This window comes from Triticum dicoccoides, chromosome 6A, assembly GCF_002162155.2.
Source record: "Triticum dicoccoides isolate Atlit2015 ecotype Zavitan chromosome 6A, WEW_v2.0, whole genome shotgun sequence".
Classification (NCBI taxonomy): domain Eukaryota; kingdom Viridiplantae; phylum Streptophyta; class Magnoliopsida; order Poales; family Poaceae; genus Triticum; species Triticum dicoccoides.
This window is the reverse complement of record NC_041390.1, coordinates 629,364,409-629,378,445: the sequence shown is the minus strand read 5'-3', so window position 1 is coordinate 629,378,445 and position 14,037 is coordinate 629,364,409. Positions and strand designations below refer to the sequence as shown.

Below are 14,037 nucleotides of genomic sequence, written 5' to 3'. Positions count from 1 at the left end.
CCAAACGAGATCAGGGTCGACAACGGGACCCGGGGCCGGGTTCCTCATCAAGCGGCGCGCCCCTCCAGGCAATACCTCCCAGTGCCAGCCCGGCGGAGCCCAGTCCCGGACATGGGTCAGTCGGACGTCGTCGCGGACGGGTCGACGGCGAGGATGCGGGTCGGGCATCGTCGAGAACAAATACTAGCTATATGCCCGCAAAAAGTAACATTTTTTTAACGATTGGATTTTGATAACTAAAATTTCTAACATTTCTATATAACACTAATTATGCTATCATTGCATATGTCAAAATTCTATATGCTATTTCATACTAATTAAGCATCTAACACTAAAAACAGAAAACACAACTTCTATACATCCATTAAAAAACTGAAAAACAACATTATATAAAAAATTTCCATGCTAATTAAACACTAATTATATCCATCTAACATGCATTCATACATATATATATTAGTGAAAAAATAATAATTTAAAAAATCTAAACTAATTAAATATACAAAATACGTATATACTAATATATACATGCATTAATTCATACATATGTACGTGTGTGTGTGTGTGTTCATCATGCTTGTGTGTGTGTGTGTGTGTATGGGCTCAGAGAGGGGCGGCGCCCATGGTGGGCGCCGGGGGCGAGGGAGAGGGGTTAGAGGGGGAGAGCTCACAGCGGGGCGACGGCGACGGCGAGGCGACGGCCGGGGGCGGCGACGGGCCGGGGCATGACGCGGGGGCAGCGATGCGGGGACGGCGCGACGGGGACGGACCCGGGGCGGCGACGGAGACGGGGACGGGGGCGGCGACGGCAACGGCGTCGATCGACCGGGGCGCGCGGGCGGTGCTTCAATGGGGAAACAGAGGAAGAAACAGAGGGAGAATAAAATTTTCGTAAGTGTTCTATATATAGAAGGCACCTTTAGTACCGGTTGGAGCCACCAACCGGTACTAAAGGCCTGTTTTGGCCAGGCCAAGCGGCGGGAACCGCACACCCTTTAGTACCGGTTGGTGGCTCCAACCGGTACTAAAGGCCCTCCTTTAGTACCGGTTGGTGCCACGAACCGGTACTAAAGGGGGTGCGCTGGCGCAGGTGCGGTGCGCAAGTTTAGTCCCACCTCGCTAGCCGAGGGGCGACCGCACTGGTTTATAAACCCCAGTGCGGTAGCTCTCTCGAGCTCCTCTCCAAAGCAGGCCTATTGGGCCTACATGTTTTGTGCTGCCCTGTGGGCCTACTGGGCCTTTGCGGGCCTGCATCCTGGCCCAACAACGGGTTGGGTTTCTAGTCGTATGCAGGCCGCTCTGGCCTAGTAGGCGGGCTTTTTTTTATTTTTTTGCTTTTTTTATTTTTGAGTTGTTTTTTTGTGTATTTAGAGTTTCTTTGTGAATATTTTTGCTTTAGGTACAAAAAATTAGAAATTTTCTGTTAGTGCCCGTAGTTTTTAAATTTGAATAGTTTAAATTTTGAATTATTTGAAATTAGTATGAATCACTAGTTTGTGAATAACTTAATTTTAAAAATCAGTAAATGCATGAAAGAATTTGTTTGCACATAAAATTTCTTCGCGTTTCAAATGCCAAAACACATAATTAACTACCCTAACTATTACAGAGATTTCCTTCTGGGTGCGAAACACAGAAGAAAATGATGATAGTGAAGACGATCACATCCCAGATCTTTGGGTGTGAAACTTTTTCTTCGCGTGTGTCCCTTTGCGCCATAACCATGGAAAATCTTCATCATTTAACGGGATGCTCGGGTCAATATTCACTGTGAATGGAGCAATTTCATCAAACTTTTCATAATCTTCTGACTTGTCTGTCTTGTCATCCACTCCCACGATGTTTCTCTTCCCAGAAAGAACTATGTGTCGCTTTGGCTCATCGTACGATGCATTCGCTTCCTTATCTTTTCTTTTTCTTGGCTTGGTAGACATGTACTTCACATAGAAAACCTGTGCCACATCATTGGCTAGGACGAATGGTTCGTCTGCATACGTAAGATTGTTGAGATCCACTGTTGTCAATCCGTACTGCGGGTCTTCCGTTACCCTGCCTCGTGTCATATTGACCCATTTGCACCGAAACAAAGGGACCTTCAAACCACGTCGATAGTCAAGTTCCCGTATGTCGTGTATATAACCATAATATGTTTCCTTTCCTGTCTTGGTTTCTGCATCAAAGCGGACGCCACTGTTTTGGTTGGTGCTCTTCTTATCTTGGGCGATCGTGTAAAATGTATTACCATTTATCTCGTACCCTTTGAAAGTCATTATATTCGAAAATGGTAACTGGGACAACAAGTACATGTCATCTTCAATAGAGGTGTCGTGCATGGTACGTGTCTGCAACCAGCTGGCGAAACTCCTGATTTGTTCACGTGTAATCCAGTCATCAAACCGCTCCGGGTGTTTGGAGCGTAGCAAATTCTTGTGTTCATCCATATACGGAGCCACCAAGGCGGAATTCTGTAAAACTGTGTAGTGTGCTTCAGTGAGAGAATGTCCGTCCATACATATTATTTGTTTCCCTCCTAGCGTGCCTTTTTCATCCAGTCTGCCCTTATGCCGCGATTCAGGAACACCAATCGGCTTAAGGTCAAGAATAAAGTCAATACAAAACTCAATGACCTCCTCATTTTGACGGCCCTTGGAGATGCTTCCTTCTGGCCTAGCACGGTTATGAACATATTTCTTTAAGACTCCCATGAACCTCTCAAAGGGAAATATATTGTGTAGAAATACAGGACCCAAAACGTTAATCTCTTCGCATAGGTGAACTAGAACGTGCGTCATGATGTTGAAGAAGGATGGTGGGAACACCAACTCGAAACTGACAAGACATTGCACCAAATCATTCTGTAACCTTGGTATGATTTCTGGATCGATTACCTTCTGAGAGATTGCATTGAGAAATACACATAGCTTCACAATGGCTAATCGAACGTTTTCCGGTAGAAGCCCCCTCAATGCAACCGGAAGCAGTTGCGTCATAATCACGTGGCAGTCATGAGACTTTAGGTTCTGGAACTTTTTCGCTGCCATGTTTATTATTCCCTTTATATTCGACAAGAAGCCAGACGGTACCTTAATACTGAGCAGGCATTCAAAAAAGATTTCCTTCTCTTCTTTGGTAAGAGCGTAGCTTGCATGACCCTGATGTATGTCGTCTTTTCCGTGCATACGTTGCTGGTCCTCCCGTGCCTCAGGTGTATCTTTTGTCTTCCCATACACGCCCAAGAAGCCAAGAAGGGTCACACAAAGATTCTTCGTCACGTGCATCACGTCGATTGCGGAGCGGACCTCTAGGTCTTTCCAATAAGGCAGGTCCCAAAATATAGATTTCTTCTTCCACATGGGTGCGCGCCCGTCAGCATCATTCGGAACAGGTTGTCCACCAGGACCCTTTCCAAAGACCACCTTCAAATCCTTGACCATATCATGTACATCAGCACCAGTACGGTGGCGAGGCTTCGTCCGGTGATCCGCCTCACCTTTGAAATGCTTGCCTTTCTTTCTTACGGGATGCCTGCTCGGAAGAAATCGGCGATGTCCCAGGTACACATTCTTCTTACAATTAGCCAAATATATACCGTCGGTAGCGTCCAAACAGTGCGTGCATGCGCGGTATTCCTTGTTTGTCTGTCCTGAAAGGTTACTGAGAGCAGGCCAATTATTGATGGTCACGAACAACAACGCCTTTAGGTCAAATTCTTCCCCCATGTGCTCATCCCACGCACGTACACCTGTTCCATTCCACAGTTGTAAGAGTTCTTCAACTAATGGCCTTAGGTACACATCAATGTCGTCGCCGGGTTGCTTAGGGCCTTGGATGAGCACTGGCATCATAATGAACTTCCGCTTCATGCACAACCAAGGAGGAAGGTTATACAAACATAGAGTCACAGGCCAGGTGCTATGGTTGCTGCTCTGCTCCCCAAAAGGATTAATGCCATCTGCGCTTAGACCAAACCATACGCTCCTTGCGTCATCTGCAAACTCCTTCCCGTACTTTCTTTCGATTTTTCTCCACTGCGACCCGTCAGCGGGTACTCTCAACTTTCCGTCTTTCTTACGGTCTTCTCTGTGCCATCGCATTGCCTTGGCATGCTCTTTGTTTTGGAACAAACGTTTCAACCGTGGTATTATAGGAGCATACCACATCACCTTGGCAGGAATCTTCTTCCTGGGGCGCTCGCCCTCGACATCACCAGGGTCATCGCGGCTGATCTTATAGCGCAATGCACCACATACCGGGCAAGCGTTCAAATCCTCATACTCACCGTGGTAGAGGATGTAATCATTAGGGCATGCATGTATCTTCTGCACCTCTAACCCTAGAGGGCAGACAGCCTTCTTTACTTCGTACGTACTCTCGGGCAATTCGTTGTCCTTTGGAAGCATATCCTTTATCATTACCAGCAACTTTCCAAATCCCTTGTAAGATACACCATTCTTTGCCTTCCATTGCAGCAATTCCAGTGTGGTGCCCAGCTTTTTCTTGTCACCTACGCAATTCGGGTACAACAATTTTTTGTGATCCTCTAACATGCGCTGCAACTTCTTCTTCTCCAAATCACTTGCGCAGTTTCTCTTTGCATCGGCAATGGCCCGACCTAGATCATCAACGGGCTCATCTGATGCCTCTTCTTCAGCTTCTTCCCGCATTGCCGGCTCAGCTTCTTCCCGCATTACCGGCTCAGCTTCTTTCCCCATTGTTGTATCATCGTATTCAGGGAACCCATGGACAGGATAGCTGTCGCCGTCCTCTTCTTCTTCATTGTCTTCCATCATAACCCCTCTTTCTCCGTGCTTGGTCCAAATATTATAGTGGGGCATGAAACCGGACTTAAACAGGTGGACGTGAATGGTTCTTGACGTAGAGTAATTCTGACCATTCTTACAGCCAACACATGGACAAGGCATAAAACCATCCGCCCGCTTGTTTGCCTCAGCCGCAAGCAGAAAAGTATGCATGCCCTCAACGAACTGGGGAGAGCATCGGTCATCGTACATCCATTGCCGGCTCATCTTCATTACACAACACCGAATAGACCAAATTAATACAAGTTCATACAACACTTAAATGCAACAAACAAATAACTCTCTAGCTAAAGAATTTAAATGCAACAACAAATGCGATCAAGATCGCAACTAAGGTAACAATGGATCCAACAACATAATGATACCAAGCCTCACTATCGATGGCATATTTTCTAATCTTTCTAATCTTCAAGCGCATTTTCTTCATCTTGATCTTGTGATCATCGACGACATCGGCAACATGCAACTCCAATTCCATCTTCTCCCCCTCAATTCTTTTCAATTTTTCTTTCAAGTACTCGTTTTCTCTTTCAACTAAATTTAACCTCTCGACAATAGGGTCGGTTGGAATTTCCGGTTCACATACCTCCTAGAAAAAATTTCTATGTCAACTTGATGGGCATAATTTGTCATAAACACGAAATGCAATATATATACCACATCCGAATCATAACAAGGACGAGGGCCGACGGGGACGGATATCAAAACCATGGCACTATATGTATAACAAACAACGTACGGGTAAGATAATTATACGAGTAACAATATATCCAAATCACACAAACATCAATTTTTATATAAAATTTCATGAACAAAGAGGCTCACCACAAGGTGGTGCCGGCGACGGGACGGTGCGGGTGATCGACGGTGGTTACGACGGAGATTTAGAAGGCACTAAGTAAACCACACCTACATATGCAAACTAAGTGTTATTTTTGACCTCTTGCATATAAATCAAATACTAGCACATATATATATTTCCTCCCAAATTACTAAACTCACAAATTAATCACTATATAAAGCATTGCAAGAGTTAATCTAGCAATGAGAGATGAAAGGACAAAATTGCTAACCTTTGTGATCATTTGAATGGATGGGGGCCTTCAAATCTTGACAAATTTTGGTCAAAATATGTGATGAGCTCGAGAGGAAGAGGGGAAGAACAGAGAGGAGAGGAGAAAGGGGAAGAACAGAGCGAGCTCGGGTGGACGAAGGGTTTATGTAGGACGACCTTTAGTACCGATTCGTGCGAAGAACCGGTACTAAAGGGGCTGGAGGGGCCCCAGTCTGACAACATCCTGCCACCACTCTCATTAGCACCGGTTCGTGACACGAACCGGTGCTAAAGGTTCGCCACGAACCGATACTAATGAGAGCGGTCCGGTTAGCCGTTGAAACCGGCTCAAGTATAAACCAGCACTAATGTGCTTTACGATTTGATCCTTTTTTACTAGTGTGGCGACGACTTGGCAACGACCAGATCCATCCTGGTCCTTGTTTACGCGTTTGCGGCGACTGAGCAGGAGATCCATCCCCATCCCCATCTCGCTTCTCACTCCCACTCTCCATCGTCTCGCAGTGCACGCGTCGCCGGCGTCCGAGCCTCACCTCGCCGGGCCAGGTGCCGGCTTACTCCGCGGTCGCCGTCGTCCGCCCATTCCGCGGCGGATCCATCCTGCTAGCCAGCTTGGTACGAGTACGAACACCCCTTGCCCCTGCTTCCATCTCCTTGTATGAAGCCGCCGGCGCCGGAACGCGGTCGGTCCGTGGCTCGTTCTGTGCGGCGAATTTTGCACTTACCTTGGTTAATCCATTCTCTTTCAGCTCCAGATCGACGATGCTGACGAAATAACAATCCACTGTTCACCTGACACGCCGACCATCTCGCCGGCGCCCGAGCTCCCACCCCCATTCTCCTCGCTTGGCGAGGTGCCGGGGTTAACGCCGCGGCCGGATCCATCCTTTGAGGTACGGCCCCGTCCCCTCGCCCCCTGCTTCCATCTCCTCCGATGCCGCCGTCGGCGCCGCGCAGTGGACTGCGCCGGCACACTCTGTAGCTCGTCTGGTGCAGCAATGGTCGGGCTCACCTCCGTTAATCCATCCTCTTTCAGGTATGTCACTGTTCACCGTCAGTGCGCTTGGTTCTGAGTTGCACGACATTCAGGTATGAACCAATAAAAACTCAGCTTCCACATGAGAGATTTGTAACTAGCTGTTCAGTGTTATAATCCCTCCTCTTTTTCAGGTTGTCAATTTGTAGTTAGCTGCTTACTGTCAGTGCATTCTGCAACCACGCACAATTTTGACTGGCCATTTTTGGTGCAGCAATGGTCTGGCTCACCTCTGTTAATCTATCTTCTTTCAGGGTTCAGATGGACGACGCGGAGAATAAATCAAATCCACTGTCCACTTGCACTGCGAATCGAGCGAACTGCGGCGCTGGTCTGCAGGACAAATCAGGTATGAGCCCTTCTCCCTGCGTCTTGGACACAACTAAAAATTCAGGTTCCATGGGATGCTCAGTCTACTAACCATGCTCTCCTCTTTTTCAGCTTGCCGATTTGTAGCTGGCTGTTTACTATCAGTGCATTCATCCACTGAGCTCCACGAACTGTTGACTGGCCGAGCTCTGAGCTAGCATGGCCATGGAGGCTGCACTCGTCAGCGTGGCGACGGGGGTCCTCAAACCTGTCATAGGGAAGCTGACCGTCCTGCTCGGCAATGAGTACAAGCATTTCAAAACAGTTCGAAAGGAGATCAAGTCTCTCACTAATGAGCTTGCCGCAATGGAGGCTTTTCTCCTCAAGATGTCGGAGGAGGAGGATCCTGATGTGCAGGATAAAGTCTGGATGAATGAGGTGCGGGAGCTGTCCTATGACCTGGAGGACGCCATCGACGACTTCATGCAAAGCATCGGTGACAAAGACGAAAAGCCAGATGGCTTCATCGAGAAAGTGAAGAACTCACTAGGGAAGTTGGGGAAGATGAAGGCTCGTCGTCGGATCGGCAAGGAGATTCAGGATCTGAAGAAACAAATCAAAGAGGTGGGTGAGAGGAATGCAAGGTACAAGGGTCGTGAGGCCTTCTCCAACTCCAAGAATGCAACCGTTGACCCTAGAGCCCTTGCTATCTTTGAGCATGCCTCAAAGCTCGTCGGAATTGATGAGCCCAAGGCTGAGATAATCAAGCTGTTAACAGAAGAGGATGTTCGTGCTTCAGAGCAACAACAACAACCAAAGATAGTCTCCATCACTGGACCTGGAGGAATGGGCAAAACAACTCTTGCAAACCAAGTGTATCAAGAGCTAAAAGGAAAATATGAGTGTTGGGCTTTCGTCTCAGTTTCACGAAATCCAGACATGACGAATGTCTTGAGAACCATTCTAAGTGAAGTGGCTAAGAAAGACTATGCTACCACTGAAGCTGGGAATATACAACAACTCATCATCAAGATCATAGATTTTCTAGCAGACAAAAGGTACATTTTGTCTTTAATATTTTTTCATTTCTACTTGTCATCTTTGAATGTATAAAATAGTTACTTATAATTAGATATCATAGGAAGATTGTACTAGTAGAATTTGTTAAAAAGTTCCATATAATTCTATGCTCAGGAATCTCCTTCATTACATAGGCACATCACTATTCCCTTTTATTGTGTAATTATATGGCATAAGTTTGTGTCAGGACCCCATAACACTACATCTTCTCACAGTACTAACTTGGCTCACTTTTCTTTCTAACTCTCCTTGAGCTCCCATAACATCCTGATCTATAATTATCTGTGCACTTTACCTCATGCTGATTTTGCAAGTGTGGCATCCATGTTACCCTGATTTTCACACAAAAATTGTCACACACATTACTTTTTTCTACCTCCACCTCTCCCTTCTCTGGGCCCCTTGTTTCTTCAGACCAGATGCATCGTGCCTTGATACACTCGTCTTCCTATCCTCCCTCGTCCCGCCAACCGAACGCCACACTGCTCTATCGAGACCACCTCCGTTGAGATCCACTAGGCATCAGCCACTATTGTTGCCCTACATGGCCATACATCACTGGCAATGCAGCCATCCAAAATCGAAAAAACTATAGTTTACTAGGTTAAGTGAGCCTAATTTTTTTAATGGGAAAGCATGCCCAAACCAGTAGTCTATGAGGGAAAACACACATTATATATATATATATATATATATATATATATATATATATATATATATATATAAAATATATGTACTTTACTCTCTTTTCATTTTAGATCACTGGATCTTTGGGTCCACACCCAGATTCTTTGCTTTGTTGCTCATGACCACCTGATCGATGCCAACGTATAATTATACATCTTTTTATCCATCTCTTGTCTTTCAACATAATTGTCCAGTCTTGATCTTTTCTGTGGGCATGCCTCTTGTTTAAACAATTGCTTATTCCCCTTGCTCTCTGTAATTATCCAAACTAACATGGACATGCAAAAGGAATTAAGTATGTAACATATGCTCTTTTAGCACTTGTGTGCTTATACTTTTCATTTTGTCAATCTTAACGTGTTTCATTTACTCTTTGTCTGTCTACGCAGAACACTTTACTTTACAACTATGCTAATTTGTCCTTATACAGGTACTTTGTTGTTGTTGACGATATATGGGACGTGGATACGTGGGATATTATTAAGCGTGCATTCCCCGCTACAAGTTCTACCAGTAGAATAATCACCACCACTCGTATGAACAGTGTCGCTCATTTATGTTGTTCATCATTCAATGGTCATATTTACAATATAAGGGCTCTTGATATGGTGCACTCAAGGCAGTTATTTCACACAAGATTATTTAAGTCCGATGAAGATTGCCCTTCATACCTTCAAGAAATTTCTAAGCAAATATTGCAAAAATGCGATGGGTTACCTTTGGCGATCATTGCTATATCTGGTTTGTTAGCTAACACAAAAAAAAACAGAGGTTCTGTGGAATCAAGTGAAAGATTCAATTGGTCGTACACTTGAAAGGAATCCTTGCGTCGAAGGAATGATGAAGATATTGTCACTTAGTTATTTTGATCTGCCTCCTTATTTAAAAACTTGCCTCTTATACCTGAGCATGTATCTAGAAGATTCTATTATTGAGAAGGAGGACCTGATAAGAAGATGGATTGGTGAAGGATTCATTCATAGAGAAGGCAGATACACGGCATATGAGGTAGGAGAAAGGTGTTTTAATGAACTACTCAATAGGGGTTTGATCCAACCTGGGGGGACAGATATCTATGGCGAAGTGAAGAGTTGTCGGGTTCATGACACAATTCTTGATTTCATCATATCCAAGTCCATAGAAGAGAACTTTGTTACTATACTTGGGGTTCCCACTATGACAATTGTAAACCAAAGCAAAGTTGTTCGTCGACTCTGTCTACAAGGTGTCGAGGAAGGAAATTCAGCAGTATTGATCGCAGATCTCGTGTTTTCCCATGTTCGATCACTTACTATGGTTAGAGGTCTGTTGTCAATTCCTTCTTTGGAGGAGTTCAGACATCTGCGTGTTCTCAACTTGAAGGATTGCTCCGAATTGGAAGATCAACATCTTGAAAATATAGTGAGGTTGTTCCAGCTGAGGTACCTGAATCTCAAACGTACAGGAATAAGCAAGCTCCCAGAACAAATTGGGCGTTTAGGATGCTTAGAGGTGCTGGACCTAAGAGAGACTTCTATACGAGAATTACCTGCATCTATTGTTAATCTCAGAAAATTGGTGCATCTACTTGTTGAACGTGATGTTAAATTTCCTGATGGGATTGGAAAGATGCAAGCACTGGAGACGTTGAAATATGTTGATGCCTCCATTCAGCCATTATACTTCCTGTGCGGCCTTGGTCAAGTAATGAATTTGAGGAGTCTGACGCTTATCCTTGAAATTCCTCTTGGGGAGGAGCACAACAAAGCTCTTGTCTCCTCTCTGTGTAATCTAGGCACCCAGAATCTCCGCTCCCTGGCTTTTGGGGATCAGAGCGGCCTCTTACATGAGGAATCTTTGTGCCTGCCTACCCTCAATGACCTTTCTATCTGTTTTCCGGCCTTCCCACAGGTTCTGACATGGGTAGGCTCCCTCAAAAACCTCCAACGGCTACGCCTTTTTGTGAAGGTGCTCAAGCAGGACGACCTCTGCACCCTTGGGGCGTTACCCAGTCTGCTCATTCTGTGTCTGATAGAACAAACAGAGTCAAACGGAAAGCTCAGAATCGGTGGTGATGTTGGGTTCCGATTCTTGAAGATTTTTATTTATTGCAGATGTTATAAACCAGTAGATCTGATATTTGGGACAGGGTCCATGCCAAAGCTTGAAAAACTACTGCTTCATGACTTTCGCATGGTTGAAGCTAACTCTCTGGGCTTTGGAATTGAGAACCTCCCTTGCCTCACTAGTGTCAGATGTCTTGGTGTTTTGGGTGATGATGGCATTTTTGAAGCCGTGAAGACTGCCATGGAGAGAGCAGTCAGCACACATCCCAACCACCCTAGTCTACGCTTTGAGGGAGTTGCTTCTGCTTCTGAAGTTCAATACTAGTGTTTAGCTCGATTCATCTCTCTTTTATGATACACTATTCTCTCCGTCGGATAATAATGTACTATGGATAATGATACAAAATTGTAGAATTGGTTAAGACTGCTACTGTACTGAATTTTCTGTAATAATCAATCATCCGTGTTGATGGTTCAATAATATTGGGCGACCATTCGTAGTCGTCATTCTCTAGTTGCCATGCTTCTGTAGCTGTACCGGTAATGCATTTCTCCTTTGCTCTTTTATCCACCTGTATGTAGTCGTCGTGCTCTTTTATGAAGCAAGCTTTTGTGCCCCTGTTCCGCTCTGCTTCTTCTCAATAGTTCCCTCAACGTTGGACGTTGTTATATATGCCTGCTTACGGTTGTTTACAGCTTAATAAACGGCTGTCACCTGGTATGTATTACTGTTAATTAAACCTTGATTTTACAGTCCATCTGTTAATCAATTGCAATGGTAACCAGATCAGTACTGGCTGATTATTGGGCACTTACTTGAGTGCTGTGGCTGATCTATGTTGTTGGAAACCATCTTGAGGCCAGATTAATTCCTCCTGTCAACAATCCCATTCGAGAGTTGTCATTCAGAAAATGTGTGCTCTTTCTGAATGGGTAAACTGTCTTCAGTTCAGTCTATCTCTCAAGGAGACCAGGCATTTGTACAACAGTTTCACCGTCAGATTCAGTTTCACTGTACAGGTGTAGGAGACTTCTCTTGAGCTCTGCACAGCATCCTGGTTGTCATTGGTTCAGAAGAAAACGTGTATATTGTTCCCGGCGTCCCCAAGTAGCTGTTGCACGCTTGATCCTCCAGTTCAGTACGTTTTGCAGATGGTTCAGGAGCAGATTGGTTACTTGGGCGTTCTGTAGCAGATTGAATTTTCAGAGTTTCAGTTGACATGTCGTTTCTGCTTGTTTCCACGCATATGCTTATTGTTGGTGAGACTGAGATGCAAGCACTGCTGCTGTTTTGAAATCGGCTATTGGCCCACTGCAGTTTTTCTCTCTGTGTACTCATTAATTTGTAGTATGTCATTCGGGTTGTAATTTTGCTTGGCCTTTTTGCAGTGATACATCTTGGTGATGTTGGAAATGGAGACGCACGCATTCTGTTCCCTGGACCAATTTGACGCTGATCGATCTGGGCATCCAAACCGCCACCGGCTCTCCTGAACATTAGCACAATGAAGGACATCTACAGTGCTTAGAGATGTTGGACATAATGGGCCAATTGCGAAGTTTTGTCAGTCTCAGAAAATTGACACAAGGGTGTACGATTTACCAGCAAGTTTTGTCAATCTCCGAAAATTGGCACATTTTCGTGCTGACCAATGTGTTAGGTTTCCTGATGGAATTGTGAAGATGCAAGCATTGAAGACTTTGAAAATTGTGCAGGCCTCCATGCAGTCATATAATTTTCTGCAAGAGCTTGGAGAGCTAAAGAACCTGAGGAAGCTGTACTTTGTAATATACATGACGTAGAGCACAAGGAAGTCGTTGCTTCTTCTCTCCGTAAAGTGTGTTATGCAGAACCTTAGTTCTCTAACTATGTGGAATGATTATGACAGCATCTTACTGAATACATGGTGCATGACTCCCTCGCTTAGCCTCCAGAAACTTGTTACCATCAACTCAGTCCTCCCAAAGGTTCCAGATTGGGTAGGATTGCTTGTCAACCTGCAGATCTTACGCTTGGAAGTGATGAGAATCAGGCATGAAGATCTCTGCATCCTTGGATCCTTACCTGCTCTGCTCACTCTGTTTCTTAGAGGATTGCAAGGTCCGTATTCTTGTAAAGATAGAATGCTGACAGTCCCTAGTAAAGCTGGGTTCCGATGCCTGAGGATGTTCCATTATGACGCATGGGGTGGTCATGGGATGGATCTCATGTTTGATCTCAACTTGAGTTTCTTGCCACTCCTGGTGCTCTCGATTTTGGGATCGAAAACCTTTGCAGCCTCTTAACATTCCATATTGAGTTAAGAAGTCCCTTCAGAGGCTTCAGGAGCACCACTGTTGATGCAATAAAGGCTTCTGTGGAGAGATCAGTCAGCACACATCCCAACCGCGTTACTCTGTTCTTCAATCATTTCACTGAGGGTCTTCCATGAACTAAGACCACATAGTACGTTACTTCTACCCAAGATTTACAGCTTACTAGTTTGTTTAATTGTAGCAGTAGTAGTAAGTAATCATTTGACAATTTGGTTGCCTTGTATGGTCAGGCTAATTGTTCTTTGTGCCTTTTCTGGTTGGGAGCAAAACTTTGAACATTCGGTTAACATGCCGTGTATTTTGACTTCTTTACTGTTGCTGCTACTGGTGCTACGTGAGCTAGGCGTTCAGAGTACTGGTATTGCTTCTTTGATTTGTTGGCCTTGCCCCGATGGGTAAGACGTGAAACTAGGATGACAGGCCAACTATTTGCACTGTGCACGCGCTGTGTGTTCTATGTATCGGTTGCAGTTGCATGCAGAATTTCATTCTGAAAGTGTCGTACTAATGTACTTGTGACCCTGATTCATCTTCCTAATACAAGTTGATATGGCACTGTTATGGTACTGTTATTATTTCATTTACTCTCTATCCTCCTTTAGTCATCTGTTCTTGGTTATTTCATTCAACAAGTTCGTTTGCATGCTAGCCTAGGCATGCATCGATCAT

General features: G+C 44.9%; 2 pseudogenes; both read left to right on the top strand.

Moving 5' to 3' along the window:
* Nucleotides 1-6,797: 6,797 nt before the first annotated feature.
* On the top strand, nucleotides 6,798-11,566 carry LOC119318696 (annotated as a pseudogene).
* A 1,093-nt stretch (nucleotides 11,567-12,659) lies between these two features.
* On the top strand, nucleotides 12,660-13,484 carry LOC119316193 (annotated as a pseudogene).
* The last annotated feature ends 553 nt before the right edge of the window (nucleotides 13,485-14,037 follow it).